The sequence below is a fragment of the Carcharhinus amblyrhynchos genome, chromosome 2 (assembly GCF_965287045.1).
Source record: "Carcharhinus amblyrhynchos chromosome 2, sCarAmb.v2.hapA, whole genome shotgun sequence".
NCBI classification, from domain to species: domain Eukaryota; kingdom Metazoa; phylum Chordata; class Chondrichthyes; order Carcharhiniformes; family Carcharhinidae; genus Carcharhinus; species Carcharhinus amblyrhynchos.
Window position 1 is genome coordinate 32195409 of NC_137325.1, and position 17198 is coordinate 32212606.

The window sequence follows — 17198 nt, forward strand, 5'->3', positions numbered from 1 at the left end:
GGGGGGGGGGAAGGAAAGGAACAGATCACTGTAACTGTATTCACACACAAGGGGGGGAGAATACAGAGAAGCACGACAATGTATCTTTACAAGGAGAGCAACATATCAGCCCACAGCTCTTCCTGTTATTATTATACACCAATTCATAATTCATTATTGTTTAGACGTCGCGGTGTTTTTAAAGCTGAGGAGATCTGGTGGAAAGTGGGAACAATTCAGAACGTCACCCCCTCCTCCGCCCCGGAATGAACGCGCCCCCCTCTGGTTGACGTGTTGACATGTCGGGTGGTTGGGAACTGCCTACGTCAGAGGTGTGGGTGGGGCCTGGATTCTTGCTGTCAATCAACTGCAGCAGCCACTTTTCTGGGGCATTGCAGCAGGATTCGAAACAGATCCCATAAACTCCTTACACTGCAGGAGGAGGCTATTCAACCCATTGAGTCTGCACCAACTCTCTGAGAGAGCATCTTACCCAAGCCCACATATTTACCTCACTAATCTCCCTAATTTACACATCTTGGAACAATAAGGGGCAATTTAGCATAGCCAATACTAATTTGCACATCTTTGGACTATGGGAGGAAATCGGAACGCCCATGCAGACGCTGTGAGAATGTACAAACTCCATATAGACGGTGACGGAATTGAACCTGGTTCCCTGGTGCTGTGAAGCAGCAGTGTTAACCATTGTGCCACCATGTCATCCATAATAAAGCACAGGTCCTCTTAATTACACCTCCAAATAAATTAACATTTGTTAGATTATTAAAAAAATCTCTCTTTCTATATTTATATTAATGTTATGTCTTTGCAGAGCTAATAAGATATTAAGAGTGACATTTCGTGAATGAGGCAGGTTGCACACATTTAAAAATCAGCACCTGTTTTTATTGTTAGAAATAATAGTAGGAGGGATTACTATTTAAAGGGCGAAAAGCTGCAGCATGCTACGGTGCAGAGGGACCTGGGGGTCCTTCTGCATGAGTCGCAAAAACCCAGTCTGCAGGTGCAGCAGGTGATCAGGAAGGCAAATGGAATGCTGACCTTTATAGCGAGGAGGATAGAATATAAAAGCAGGGAGGTCTTGCTGCAACTGTACAGGGCACTGGTGAGGCTGCAGCTGGAGTACTGTGTGCAGTTTTGGTCGCCGCACTTGCGCAAGGATATTTTGGCCTTGGAGGGAGAGCAGAGGAGGTTCACTAGGCTGATACCGGAGATGAGGGGGTTGGACTATGAAGAGAGACTAAAGAGACTGGGTCTGTACTCGTTGGAGTTTAGAAGCATGAGGGGGGATCTTGTAGAGATGTGTAAGAACATAAGAAATAGGAGCAGGAGTAGGCCATCCAGCCCTTCGAGCCTGCCCCGCCATTCAATAAGATCATGGCTGATCTGTCGCTGCTCAGTTCCACTTTCCCGCCCTCTCCCCATAACCCTTAATCCCCTCTCCTATCAAAAACCCATCAACCCGCGTCTTAAAAATATTTAGCGAGGCAGCCTCCACCACTTCAATGGGCAGAGAATTCCAGAGATTCACCACCCTTTGAGTGAAGAAGTTCCTCCTCAACTCCGTTCTAAACCGCCCCCCTTTTATCTTGAGGCTGTGCCCCCTAGTCCTATTGTCTTTTTTGAGCGGGAAGAGTCTTTCCACCTCTATCCTATCCATCCCATTCATCATCTTATACGTCTCAATGAGATCTCCTCTCATTCTTCTAAACTCTAACGAGTACAAGCCCAGTTTATTCAGCCTCTCCTCATAGCTCAACCCCCTCAACTCCGGTATCAGCCTAGTAAACCTCCTCTGCACTCCCTCCAAGGCCAAAATATCTTTGCGCAGGTGTGGCGCCCAAAAATGCACACAGTACTCCAGTTGCGGCCTCACCAATGCCCTATACAGCTGCAGCAAGACCTCCCTACTTTTATATTCAATCCCCTTCGCTATGAAGGCCAGCATCCCATTCGCCTTCCTGACCACCTGCTGCACCTGCAAGCTGGGTTTTTGCGACTCATGCACAAGGACCCCGAGGTCCCTCTGCACCGTCGCCTGCTGCAGTTTTTCGCCCCGTAAGTAATAGTCCTTCCTACCATTTTTCCTACCAAAGTGGACCACCTCACACTTGCCAACATTAAATTCCATTTGCCATTTCCTGGCCCATTCGCCCAGCCTATCTAGATCCTTCTGCAGACTCTCCACACCCTCCGCACAATTTGCCTTTCCCCCAATCTTGGTGTCATCAGCAAATTTCGACACCCTACACTCGGTTCCCTCCTCCAGATCATCTATATAAATGGTAAAAAGCTGAGGCCCCAGCACCGACCCCTGGGGCACTCCACTAGTCACCATCCGCCAATCCAAATAGCACCCGTTGACCCCCACTCTCTGCCTCTTATTTGACAACCAATCCTCTATCCACGCTAACACCCTACCCCCAACTCCATGTCCCTCGACCTTCTGCAATAACCTCTTGTGAGGCACTTTGTCAAACGCCTTCTGAAAATCTAGAAAGACCATATATGTATAAGATAATGAAAGGGATGGATAGGGTAGAGGGAGAGAGATTCTTCCCGCTCAGAAAGGGTAGCAGGACTAGAGGACACAGCCTCAAGATAGAGGGGGGGGGTGCAGTTTAGAATGGAGTTGAGGAGGAACTTCTTGACTCAAAGGGTGGTGAATCTCTGGAATTCTCTGCCCGTTGAAGTGGTGGAGGCTACCTCGCTAAATATATTTAAGACACGGGTAGATAGGTTTTTGGTAGACAAGGGAATTAAGGGTTATGGGGAGAAAGCGGGAAAGTGGAACTGAGCCACTTCAGATCAGCCATGATCTTATTGAATGGCGGGGCAGGCTCGAAGGGCTAAATGGCCTACTCCTGCTCCTATTTCTTATGTTCTTATGTTCTTATTAATGAGTCTGGATTGGATTAATATGGATAATTTTTAAACTAAGATTAGAATGTGCCTATTGCTGCCAATAACTAATTTTTTGTTGTCTTTAATGTATTCCGTATTAATTCCTAGGTTAATAAAGTAGTTGATGATTCTAATAATCTTTATATAAGTAATGGATCCGGGGCCTTTTTTTTTGTGACTTTAATTTATTCAGTATTAATTCCTAGGTTGATAAACTGTTGATGATTCTAATAACCTTTATAAAAGTAATGGATCCAGGGCCTTGCAGTTTTGGTCACAGAATGGCTAATTGCAATATGATAGCTTGGTGTGAGTTTTAAAAACTTTATATGATTTACTTCCTTGAATCTATTCTAACTATTCCAATCCATTCCTGGCCAGCCTGTAAACTCTTTGTAAACTTGAGTCTAGCAAAACTTGCTGCCCATTTCTTTCAGTTTAAGTTTATTTATTAGTGTCACAAATAGGCTTACATTAACAATGCAATTAAGTCTCCTAGTCGCCACACTTCGGCACCTGTTTGGGTACACAGAGGGAAAATTCAGCATAGATAATGCATCTAATCAGTACATCTTTCAAACTGTGGGAGGAAACCGACTCACCCAGAGGAATCCCACGCAGACACAGGGAGAACGTGCAGACTCTTTACAGACAGTGATTCAAGCTTGGAACTGAACCCAGGTCCCTGGCACTGTGAGGCAGTAGTGCTAACCACTGTGCCACTATTTGCATCAAGTCCCATTCACTCACCACCCCTGAGCTCAATGACCTACATTGGTTTGTGGTCAAACAATGGCCAGAATGCTCTGCTGCCGCTGCCAGAGAGGATGGAGAATTTGGTGCTCAGCCAAATCTCAGTGCACTGCAGTGGGATGAGACAATCCTGCTGGCATGAACAGCTGGAAAACCCCACCCATAGTCTTGATTTTAAAGTCCTTATTCTTGTTTTCAGATCTATCCATGGACCCACCACCTATTCCTCTGTAATAGTTACATGGAGTCACCTCTTCAGACCTATGGATGAAGAAACAGCCAGGTCAGAATTGGCAAGTTTGTGGTAACTTGCAAGGTCAATGGGATCAAACCTTTTTGAGAGGGGTGATGATAGCAGACTTCAAGGAGAGAGAGCCATTACCTGAAGAGAAAGATCTATTAACAACACCAGCTAAGTGGTTAGTCATTTAGTGGGAATAGGGTCAAGGAAGCAGGGGTAGGTATCATGGACAGGATAAACTGAGAGAGGGAATGATTTGATTTGATTTGATTTGACTTATTATTGTTACATGTATTAACGGACAGTGAAAAGTATTGTTTTTTGTGCAGACAAAACATACCATTCATAGAGAAGGAAATGAGAGAGTGAAGAATGTAGTATTACAGTCATGGCTAGGGTATAGAGAAAGATCAACTTAATGCATGATTAGTCTATTCCAAGGTCTGACAGCAGCCGGGAAGAAACCGTTCTTGAGTCGTTTGGTACATGACCTCAGACTTTTTTATCTTTTTCCCAAAGGAAAAATGGAAGAGAGAATATCCAGGGTATGTGGGGTCCTTAATTATGCTGGCTGCTTTGCCGAGGCAGCAGCAAGTGTAGACAGAGCCAATGGATGGGAGGCTGGTTTGCATGATGGATTTGGTTACATTCATGACCTTTTGTAGTTCCTTGCGGTCTTGAGCAGAGAAGGAGCCATACCAAGCTATGCTTTCTTTGGTGCATCTGTGAAAGTTGGTGAAAGTCGTTGCTGACATGCCAAATTTCCTTAGTCTTCTAAGAAAGTAATGGAGTTGGTGAGCTTTCTTAAATATAGTGTTGGCATGGACGGACCAGGACAGTTTGTTGGTGATCTGAACATCTAAAAACTTGAGTTCTCGATCCTTTTACTTCATCCCCGTTGATGTAGACAGGAGCATGTTCTCCTTTTGCTGTCTGAAGTCAATGACAATTTCCTTTGTTTTATTGACATTGAGGGAGAGATTATTGTAGCTGCACCAGTTCACTAGATTCTCTATCTCATTTGTGTACTCTGTCTCATCATTGTTTGAAATTCAGCCCACTACAGTGGTGTCATCAGCAAACTTGAAAATCGAATTGGAGGGGAATTTGGCCACACAGTCATAGGTTTATAAGGAGTATAGTCGGGGGCTGAGAACACAGCCTTTTGGGGCACTGGTGTTGAGGAGGAGGTGTTGTTGCCTATCTTTACTGATTGTGGTCTATGAGTAGGAAGTCCAGGATCCATTGCAAAGGGAGGTGCTGAGGCCCAGGCCATGGAGTTTGGAGATGAGTTTCGTGGGAATAATGGTGTTGAAGGCTGAGCTATAGTCAATAAATAGGATTCTATACAGGTGTCCTTGTTATCTAGGTTTTCCAGGGTTGAGTGCAGGGCCAGGGAAATGGCACCTGCTGTGGACCTGTTGTGGCAGTAAGCAAACTAAAATGGATCCAGGTAGATCAGGAGGCTGGAACTGATTCGTGCCATGACTAACCTTTTGAAGCACTTCATAATGATGGATGTCAGAGCCACTGGTTGATAGTCATTAAGGCACACTGCTTGGTTTTTCTTAGGTACCGAGATGATGGTCATCTTCTCGAAGCAGATGGGGACCTCAGATTGTTGTAAACAGAGGTTGAAGATGTCTGTGAATACCTCCGCCAGCTGATCCGCGCAGGATCTGAGTGAATGTCTGGATACCCCAACCAGGCCAGTTGCTTTCCATGGGTTGACCTTCAAGAAAGCTGCTCCTCAATGCATCTGCAATGGTGACCCCATCCAAGGCTTCCTGGGTGGAGGGCACACTCTCACTGACCTTTTGCTCAAAACGGGCATAGAATGCATTGAGCTCATCAGAGAGGGGTGTGTTGGAGCTGGTGATTTTACATGCCTTCATCTTGTAGCGTGTTATGTCTTGGACACCTTGCCATAATTGGCAGGGTCGATGTTGTTAGCCTGGGATTCTAGCTTGGTTTGTACTGTCTTTTGGCATCTTCGATGAATGAAGGGAAATAAGAGAAAAAATAGAGAAAGATGTGAGTTCAGAGTTAGGGCATGGTGAAGTTTGTTGCAGTGGGCTAGTGGAAGGGATGGAAGTGGCAGAGGCAGGTGATTATCTGGTTTCTATCCATGAATTCCTTGCACTTATTGTTGCAGTGATAAGGGTGGAGGATATCGGGAAATGTTTTAAGAAGATTGCATGCAGTAAAGAAGGTGGGAATATCTTTGTATTCCAGGAAAAACCTGAAATCAAAGCAATTTTAGCAGATGAGAATAGGACTGAAAGTGCTTTATATGGTCCTGCCAGATCTGGTGGCGAATAGCAGTTGTCCATCATATTCTTTCAAATCTGTGTCCCTTGGACTTAAGGGAGAGGAGACAGGGGTTTCATAGAATACCTATAGTGCAGAAGGAGGCCATTCGACCCATTGAATCTGCATCGACTCTCCAACAGAGCATCTTACCAAGGCCCACCTGCCACCCTATCCCTGTAACCCCACACATTTACCCCACTGACTCACCAAACCTAAAAAGCTTTAGACACACTAAGGAGCAATTTAGCATGGTCTATCCACCTAACCTGCACATCTTTCGACTGTGGGAGGAAATCAGAGCTCCCAGAGGAAATCCACGCAAACACAGGGAGAATGTGCAAACTCCACACAGACAATCACCCAAGGTCGGAATTGAACGTGGTTCGCTGGTGCTCTGAGGTAATAGTGTTAACAACTGTGCCATTGTGCCACCCGAGTCTAACTTCCTTTCCCGGATAGTCTCCCACCCTTCTCAGTTAGTCTGCCTCCCTTCCCAGTTAGTCTGCCTCCCTTGTCCATCCTCAGCCTCACCCCTCCCCACTGGGCCTCCCTTCCCCTGCCCAGCCTTCGCGCAGACTGGCCTACCAGCACCTGATCTCAATCCAGAGGGTTGTACAATGAATGATGGCCAGAGTGAGAGACAGTAATGATTTTACTCAGGACTAGGGCATCAACAGTTAGGATTTTAAAAGTGTTATTGAAAATGAATTGGGATGTGATTTTTTTTTCAAGGACAGGTAGAAAAAGATGCAGTGTTGGAGAATGAATGTGGGGTGTTGGTGGAGAGTGATACAAGAAAATGCTCAGAAAGGGTCTCATCTGTGATCAATACAATGGTAGTAACAAGACCACGTTTGAAATTTTGTGGCCACATTGTGCCTGCTGCAGAATGTGTTAGAGCAGAGAGAGGTGAGTGGTTTAGCTTTAGCAAATCCCTGTCTGTATCTTCCCACCCATCGCTCTCAGACGTAATCTGATTCCCCCCCAAGCAAGGGGGAGATGGAGCCTGAGGGGGCTATGGTCATGAGTGGAGTCATAAAGGAATACGAAGGAGGTTCATGGAAGGGAAGTCATAAGAGGTCATGAAGGGGGGTGTCATAAAGAGGGTCATGAAGTGGGACTTGAGAGGACCCCAATGCCCTGATGCCAGTGATCTTTATTGGGGAGTGACGTGGGTAAACATCCCTTCAACGAGGGAAGGGAGGGTCCTCAATATCTATGGGGGGAAGGGGGTTCCACAATTTCAGTTTGAGGTCAGTGCACCCTTCAAAAATGGTGCCTGATCTCTATGGAGCCGGGTTTACCAGTGTGGTTAAGCACCCCCCCACCCCTTCTCAGAACCTGTCAAAACTCACCCTCTCCCGTAAAATGACTAAGGGGCCGATTTTACCATTGCTCATTTTCGGGTATGAAAATGTGATAAAGTCGGGTGTGAGGCCATTAACACGATCTGCGTCCGCGTCTGCCTAAATGGCTACTTTACTGAGACCCGGGAATGGCCATGATAGATTCAAGCCTGAAATGGGTGCAACAGCGATTTAAATGCATTTGCATGTATTTAACTTGAATTAATGAACTGCCCGCCCAACAAAATGGAAATACTGAATAAAAGTCTGAATCGGGTGTTCCAGCTGCTGAAGAGGCGAGTTCAGAGTTTCCAACGTCTCTCTGATTCAGATTGGTGGTGGGGGGAGGTCAGAACATTCCCTGGTGAGGTGGGGGAGGGAGGAGGAAGGGCTGTGTGGTCTGGTTGGGGTGGGGGAGAAGGGCAGGTCATTGTCTGGTTGGCGGGGAAGGGCTGATTGTTGTCTGGTTGGGGGTTGGGGGAGTGAGGCCCAATCAATCTCAATCTCTTGGCGGGGGGAGAGTGAAGTCAGATCATTCTCTGGGGGGGGTGGGTGGGGCGGGGGAGGTGGGGGGGCGGGGGGGGGTGCGGTGGTGGCTGTTGGGAGGGAGGGGGTGAGGCCAGATCATTTTCTGTGGTGGGGGAGAATGAGGCCATATCATTCTCTTGGGGAGTGAGGCCAGATCATTCTCCGGGGTGGTGGGGGAAGTGAGGCCAGATCATTCTCTTGAGGGGGGAGAGCCATATGGATCTCTGGTGGGAGGGGACGGGGGGAACAGGGGTCTGCTGCCACTCTGTGGGCGATCGGTTGGAGGGAAGGGGACAGGGGGTTGCAATTGGTTTGGGTAGCGGGGAGAGGGTGGATAAGGGGGACAGTGATATCTGTGGGGGCCTCCGCTTTTTGAGGCATCTGACATGGGCGTGCTTTTTAAATATTTCTCTAACTGCGCATGCGCAGTTCAGAGCTGCGATCATTTTGGGCACGCTAAGCTCTGCCCACAGTGAGAATGGGACCCACAATTTTTTTTCAGGCTGAGTGTGTATGGGTGCCTGAGAACAGTTTCACAAGTCGGATCTGAATTGCACCCATATTCAGCACTTAGAAGGAAAATGGTAAAATCAGGCTCTAAGTGTGGGAAAATTGCGATCTGATTTGTACCGGCATATCCAATGGGAATCACACTAGTTTTCTAACCCGAAAGGACATCTGGTCATTTTTTGGGAAAAGTCCCCCCCACATGGCAAGGTTAAATGGGTGGCAGTGGACATGGGTTGGAGTGTTTACATGGAGGGTGAGATTATGGATGGGATTTTACAGCCTCGCTCGCTGCACCATGGTGTGTGAGCCCTCAGCGATGGCCCACTGAGTCTGGACCAAGATCTGGAGCCTATCTGCAATCGAGACTGGAAATTCCCACCCAAGGTCAATGCAGATTTCTGTTTTTGGACCCTGGCCTGTGCCGATTCTGTGGCAGGCGAGGTGGTAGAGTTCCGGCCTATGAGCGGATAAGAGGGCGATAAAATAAGAAAGAACAGAGCATGATAAGTTGGGGTGCATATTGAAATCATGTGAGAAATCCTTTGGTGCTGTTGGTGAGAGAGGAAAACAGTGAAGATAGTTCAGTGAGAAAACTTTTATTGCACTTGGATCTGCAGTACAGAATAAAGATCTTGAGCAAGAGTTGAGATGACCAAGATAAGGTGAGATGTTCAAAGAAGGAGAAAGTGGCAGAAAGTAGTGAGGCAGGCCAAGATGTCATTTGGCGATAAGAACCACACCACCACAAGCATGGTCTTGATGGGGAAAGTTGTGGAAGGTATGGCCAGGTGGGGAGACCTCATTTAGGGGGAAGGTGTCATCACCACTCAGCCAAGGTTCCATTAAAACTATGATACTAATTGAATCATCCACAATATGTTTAGGGATGGCAAGTGTCTTGGGATCACACTTGAGACACAGCGGGCGATTGCAGAGAGGCTCCAGATCTTGGTCCAAACTCAGAGGGCCATCGCTGAAGGCTTGCACACCATAGTGCAGATACAATTGGGCCTCACTCACTGGCATGGCCAACCCAGGTCCATAACCCTGGGTAATGTCAGTACGACACTTGGGATGGGTGCTGTGGGAAGGGAGAACATAAGAACATAAGGACTAGGAGCAGGAATAAGCCATCTGGCCCCTCAAGCCTGCCCCACCATTCAATAAGACCATGGCTGATCTTTTCATGGATTCAGCTCCACTTACCCACTTGCTCACCATACTCTTAGTTTCTTGTCTGTTCAAAAATCTTTGCCCTAAAAACATTCAAAGAAGTAGCCTCAACTGCTTCATTGGGCAGGGAATTCCACAGATTCACAACCCTTTGGGTGAAGAAGCTTGTCTTCAACTGAGTCCTAAATCTGCTCTCCCTATTTTGAGGCTACGTCCCCTGGTTTTGCCTACCAGTCAAGGGTGTGGAATTGGATAAAGAGAATGTAAGTGAGGATACAGAAGGGTGAGAAGGTGTTAAGAGTGTCCATTATGTGATCAAAATGCAAGAATGGGAGAACAGAGGTGCAGATTGTTCTTGTTCAGGGGATGAACTCTCTCTTCCACCTTCATCCCATTTCCATTCATTTTATTCCATTTCAGTTGATCTCATTCATCCATTTTATCATCCTTCTTTTTCACTTTTATTTTTCCACCTCTCCATTCCAGCTTTCCTTCTTTCCACCAACCCCCTCCCCTCCTGTCCCCCCTTCAGTGCAACTGCCACATTCCTTAGGCAGTCCTTTAACAATCTGACCCTGATGCCATGGGGCCAGCAGGTGCTGTGCAAATCATCTATAGTCCCCTGAACTGGTGGCATGTCAGTGACGGTGGCAAAGTCTTCAGCCGGGGCTTCTTGTTGGGTTTGGCTTAGGTCAAAATGGATGTAGTGCCTTGCCTGGAAGTACAGGGCATTTGTCATCTCCCGGATGCACCTGTGGACTGATGACTGTGAAATGCCACACAGGTCCCCGCTGGAGCCCCGGAATGACCCGGTGGTGGAGAGGTTAAGGGCAGCTGTCAGCTTAACAACCAGCAGGAGTGGGTGGCCTCTTTCCCCATAAGATGCCAGGTCAGTGAAGACGTGGCTTAGCTTGTCACCAAGTGAAACCTTCAGCAGCACATGGCATCTGTTCATGGAATGACATGTATGACCTCCACTGCCAGGATCTCCTCCTCTGCTGTCTTTTACCCTCCCCGCAGGCCAACTTCTGGCCAGATCCTGACTCAGACCAACAGCCTCCTGTTGTCCAGGTGTAGATTCTGGTCTGGGTTGGGTGTGCCATAGGTAACAATGTCTGCCAACTGCCACAGCAGTGCTGATGATTGCTGCCAGCTCTGATGGCTCTAATCCAAGATCCATTTTTGCTCTGCGGGAGGGCAGTGGGGTGGGGTGGGGGGGGGGTGCGGTTTAAGGAGAGAGTGAAAGAAAGTCTGTGATTTTATCCACTCTGGGATCCTCAATCCCTGCCAGCACCCAGTGTCCCCATGTATCTGAACCTCTGGTGCCATGCTCCACCTCGAGTGGCTGCTGTTATCACATCATCATCTCAACAGCCACTTTCACTTCTCCCTCATGGTCACCAATGGTGTCCCGCAGGGCTGTGCCCTCCCTTCATATGATGCAGCACAATACCTTCTGCACTCCCAGTGCAATTGCGTGCTCGGTGGTATTCAGCACAGAGCGGCTCCTGGATGGCTGGATCTCCCAGGATACAAACCCCTGTTACCACAAGCCAGTGGCAGCAGCGTGAGGCAGGCTTGATTCAGTGCTCTGGCTTTCATGGTGAGCATAAGGGTGGCTGTAGGAAGGTGCTCATTGAGGATAAACATGAAGTATAAACCTACATGTACCCACCTGGACATTTGGTGCAAAGTGGCTTCCAAACATGGCATCCAGGTCAGACAATAGGGAAGCACCCTCTTCTATGCAACGGATGGCCATTACAGGAAGTACCACAGAGTTCATAAGAACATAAGAACATAAGAAATAGGAGCAGGAGTAGGCCATCTGGCCCTTCGAGCCTGCCCCGCCATTCAATAAGATCATGGCTGATCTGTAGTGGCTCAGTTCCACTTTCCCGCCCTCTCCCCATAACCCTTAATCCCCTCTCTTATCAAAAACCCATCAACCCGCTTCTTAAAAATATTTAGTGAGGCAGCCTCCACCACTTCAACGGGCAGAGAATTCCAGATATTCACCACCCTTTGAGTGAAGAAGTTCCTCCTCAACTCCGTTCTAAACCGCCCCCCCTTTATCTTGAGGCTGTGCCCCCTAGTCCTATTGTCTTTTTTGAGCGGGAAGAGTCTCTCCACCTCTATCCTATCCATCCCATTCATCATCTTATACGTCTCAATGAGATCTCCCCTCATTCTTCTAAACTCTAACGAGTACAAGCCTAGTTTATTCAGCCTCTCCTCATAGCTCAACCCCCTCAACTCCGGTATCAGCCTAGTAAACCTCCTCTGCACTCCCTCCAAGGCCAAAATATCCTTGCGCAGGTGCGGCGCCCAAAACTGCACACAGTACTCCAGCTGCGGCCTCACCAATGCCCTATACAGCTGCAGCAAGACCTCCCTACTTTCATATTCAATCCCCCTCGCTATGAAGGCCAGCATCCCATTCGCCTTCCTGACCACCTGCTGCACCTGCAGGCTGGGTTTTTGCGACTCATGCACAAGGACCCCGAGGTCCCTCTGCACTGTCGCCTGCTGCAGTTTTTCGCCACGTAAGTAATAGTCCTGCCTACCATTCTTCCTACCAAAGTGGACCACCTCACACTTGCCACCTCACTCATGCAGTGTGCAAAGCTGTGTGAGCACCTTCTGGGCTCCCTTGATTAGAGTGACAACTGCCAGGTGCTTGTGACTGTTAGTGGGGGCCTGGGATGGGATGTCCGCAATAAACCACAGAGCCTTTTCAGCCGAGAAGTGGCAGGGTAGGAAGGTACGATATTAGTGACCTTGACATCTGGAACCCTTTAGGGGTCTTTCAGCAGGCAGGGAGAATGCTTGCCACATAACTCCAAACCAGCGGTGACCCCTGACCTAAGGATACCTGGCCCAGCCCAAGCAATCCTACCCTGCCCCACCAGGCCATGGAAGACCCCTGCTGTGAAACAGTTCACACCATTAAGAAAGGAGCTGGGAGCATTGCAAACATTTTTTGTGCTGGGCGCAAAACAGATTTTTAGCCTTACTATTCTCCAGAGATCTAATAATGGGGTGGCGATGTCGAAGAATCTCTCCCCCTCCTCTCCCCACACACACCTTCTACCCAGCACAACAACCTGGACCTTCCTTTAATCTTTAACAGCCCCATCAACCAAACCTGTTGTCAGGCAGACTTTGGCACAGATTACCTCATTTCTTCGATTTTATCATAAAGTCCAGATGACACATTACAATCAGATTCTCAATACTGTTGAATGCAGTATTCACTTTAAACATGGTGCTAGCACCTACCATGGCATGACCTGATACCGCCCCCAATGCCTGTATATCTGCTTCTGCTCCCTCACTGTTTGGTCCCTGCACCTGCTGACTCTTAATTGGCCAGCTGCTGGTAGATCACGTTCAGCTTGTTGCTCTGATTTCAAGTGGTGGGACCTGTTGCCTAGCCACAATATTCAAACTGTAGTTCCACCTAGATGACAATTCCCTAATTTTACAGCAGAATTTGAATAGGATTTTGTTTATTCAAAGAGACAAAGTTACTGCATTACATAAATGAGAAACACTACCAAAAGGTGACACCATGCATCTGGACTGGTGGTTAACATTTTAACCTGCACCAATCCAAATGTCTGAAGTGGGGTTAGGATATTGGTGCCTGTTAGAGTCCACAATCCAAAACATAACAATCTTATAAACCTCATGATTATAAGTACATAAGAATGTGTTCTTACAATTCTCCATTTTGAGTATAAAGAAATCAACCTATGATCGTTCAAACTGATCTGCTTGCTTCTTTACTTTCTGAATTAAGCAGTTAAGTATACATAATTCTTTTGTGGGTAACTTTTACAATCACCTGTAAGACTTTTGACTGAGGGTGCTGCTTAATTGTGGACTCTAACCGGCACCAATATCCTAACCCCACTTCAGACATTTGGATTGGTGCAGGTTAAAATGTTAACCACCAGTCCAGATGCATGGTATCACCTTTTGGTAGTGTTTCTCATTTATGTAATGCAGCAACTTTGTCGCTTTGAATAAACAAAATCCTATTCAAATTCTACTGTAAAATTAGGGAATTGTCATCTAGGTGGAACTACAGTTTGAATATTATGGCTAGGCAACAGGTCCCACCACTTGAAATCAGAGCAACAAGCTGAACGTGATCTACCAGCAGCTGGCCAATTAAGAGTCAGCAGGTGCAGGGACCAAACATTGAGGGAGAAGAAGCAGATATACAGGCAATGGAGGTGGTATCAGGTCATGCCATGATCGGTGCTAGCACCATGTTTAAAGTGAATACTGCATTCAACAGTATTGAGAATCTGATTGTAATGTGTCATCTGGACATTGTGCTTTCACCTTTTCATTGATTTAAAGTCCAGATATCTGCTGGGCTCCTTTGAAGCATTCTTCCAGTACTTCTTGAGCTCTGTAATTATACTTGCAGGTTTTTGAAAAGTTCATGAAACCATCCAAAAAATCTATTCAAATGCACCTCAATCTTATTAATTTTGCATAAATCTATCAAAATATACAAGCTGGTATTTAAAAACCACTTAAAAGAAACATTATTCCCTAAACAGCTCATAAACCGCCAATGAGACAAAACCTAAAGCCTTCGAACCATAGAAAATTACAGCTCAGAAACAGGCCTTTTGGCCCTTCTTGTCTGTGCCGAACCATTTTTGCGTAGTCCCACTGACCTGCACTTGAACCATATCCCTCCACACTCCTCTCATCCATGAGCCCGTCTAAGCTTTTCTTAAATGTTAAAAGTGACCCCACATTTACCACTTTATCCGGCAGCTCATTCCACACTCCCACCACTCTCTGTGTGAAGAAGCCCCCCCAATATTCCCTTTAAACTTTTCTCCTTTCACCCTTAACCCATGCCCTCTAGTAATTTTTTCTCTCCTAGCCTCAGTGGAAAAAGCCTGCTTGCATTCACTCTCTCTATACCCATCAAAATGTTATACACCTCTATCAATTCTCCCCTCATTCTTCTACGCTCCAGGGAATAAAGTCCTAACCTATTCAATCTCTCTCTCTAATTCAGCTTCTCAAGTCCCGGCAACATCCTTGTGAATCTTCTCTGCGCTCTTTCAATCTTATTTACATCCTTCCTGTAACTAGGTGACCTTCTTCACAGCTATGTAAAAAACTCCCACAAAACTGAATTATATTAGGAGACAGATTCCCCAAGTCAGGGCAGGCAGCTCATTGAGGAGAGCAATGGCTGTCCTGCAGCCATTTCATGCCCAAATGGCCATTAATATCCTCCAGGTTGGATTTCTGCCCAACAGGATCAAGAGGGCCCACCTCAGAAAGCTGCTGGTCAATCAAGAATCTGACAGTTTTTAAGCACTTTGGGACAGAGACGTGCACCATTTGATTGGGAATTGGAAATGTATATAGGAATCTTCTTGGTGCCAACCAGGCAACCAGGGCCTAGGGGTTCTGTTACAGAGAGCCACCCCTGCTCGACAGCTACCCACAAAGGAAAACATCAATGCTTGGTATGGGTTCCTCTCGCCACTCATTAAATCCAAGCAGCAGGGGGAGATGGACCTTAAATTGGAACTAATTGCACATTTAAGGGTCTCAATTGGCCATTGGTAGGTATGCTACCCATGCCATATCCACCACTAGTATAATAGCATTGGGGTCAGGCAGGTATGCAGCAGGCAGACAGCCTGCCAGATTTAGCGAGCCACCTCCCTTCAGACATTTGCACAGGTGAGTGTAAAATCTAACTCCATTAGTGAGGCTTGGAGCTCAACCAAAGATTCCTAATGACATTCAATTTCTCAATTGTATCACAAATGCTCTAAAACAGAAAACAGTGAAACCTTCGCAATAAGCCAAACTGGTGACTGATTTAGCAATCAAAGAAGTCAGCCTTCTGCTGAATGTTTTTATGGAGCTCATGACTTCTGCATACAGTGGATACCAGGTGAGTGGGTATGGAGGATGCATGGTACACATGGAGAATGTATGTGGGCATGAGGGGTTGAAACATGGAAGAAATGAATGGCATAAAGTTGGGAGGGGTGGGGCTGATGTTTGAGTGCCCAGTATTTGTTGACAGATCTGGGCTGGTATCCCAGTGAATTGAAGTGGACCTTCTAACCTGCTCGCCCCAGCATCCATCTGCCTCCATGCCCTCTTGCTTCTGGATGCAACAATCTTGGCCCCAGCCCATTCCCGTCACCGCACAATGAAAATATCATGGACAGGCACTGCTGAACAGGAGGTGGGATCGTGAGATCAGGAAATGACCCAACTCACGATTCCTGTGTTGAGAATGAAAATCCAGGTCATTGTCTCTGAGTTCACTTCAGACCATTCCAAATTGTGCTTCATAAAAGAATCCAACTTCTCTAAGCACAACATGATAAAACTCTACATACAGCAATTATATAAGTCAATGATGAAATATAATTGGAAACATTTAAGAGTAAATGAATACTTTCTAATTGTACCTCACTATAAAAAAGCTAAATGTGTTCATGTCACTCAGTTCGTTTGCACATCTGTTTTCTTGTGTCTCCCATTTTAAAGTATAAATTGTATTTCTGTCAATTTAAATCAAGTCTGTAATTGCCTGCACTCATGCATATAGAGAAACATCCATCACATCCTCAGAAATAGTAGTGACAATGGCAGCAGGTGTTGTAAATGAGGTAGTGGGAAAGAGGGCACATTCCACCCCAAGAGTTTACCTGTTGAAGGCCCCTGTCTTGGATAGAGCCTTCATCACAATACATCTTCAAGGCCCTAGGGTTCTTTTAAGTTTTTCTTCCCTTCCTTCAATCACAGCACCACTTGGATCTTTCCCTGCTACAACATCAAACATGGACTGCACATTTCTCAGCTCAAAGTGAACAATTTTAGGGTTGTAGATAAGTTAGTGTTCACTCTGTTATTGGTGACATAAAATGGCTGAAGCTTAATTTTAAAAGATTAATTCAGGGGATGTGTGGTATCACTGGCAAAGCCAGCATTTATCACTTATCCCTTATTGACCTTGAACAGAGTGGCTTGCTAGGCCATTTCTGAGCTAACCACATTGCTGTGGTTCTGGAGTCACATGTAGGCCAGACTAGGTAAAGGTGTCAGATTTCATTTCCTAAAGGATATTAGTGAATCAGGTGGATTTCTCTGATAACCGATATCTTAATGGTCATCACTGGCCTTTAATTCCAGATTTTTGTTGAATGCAAAGTTCACCATCAGTCATGGTCCCCAAATATTATTCTGGGTCTCTGGAGTACTAGTCCAGTGACAATATCACTGTTGTCTCTCCTATTAGCCTGTTCTCTCACTATTAACACAGGATTGGTGTGTGTGTCAGTGGTGGAGGAGGAGTGAGATATTCGTAATCCCTCCCAGTGAGAAATTAGATTCTACTCCTATAATCAAGAAACTGA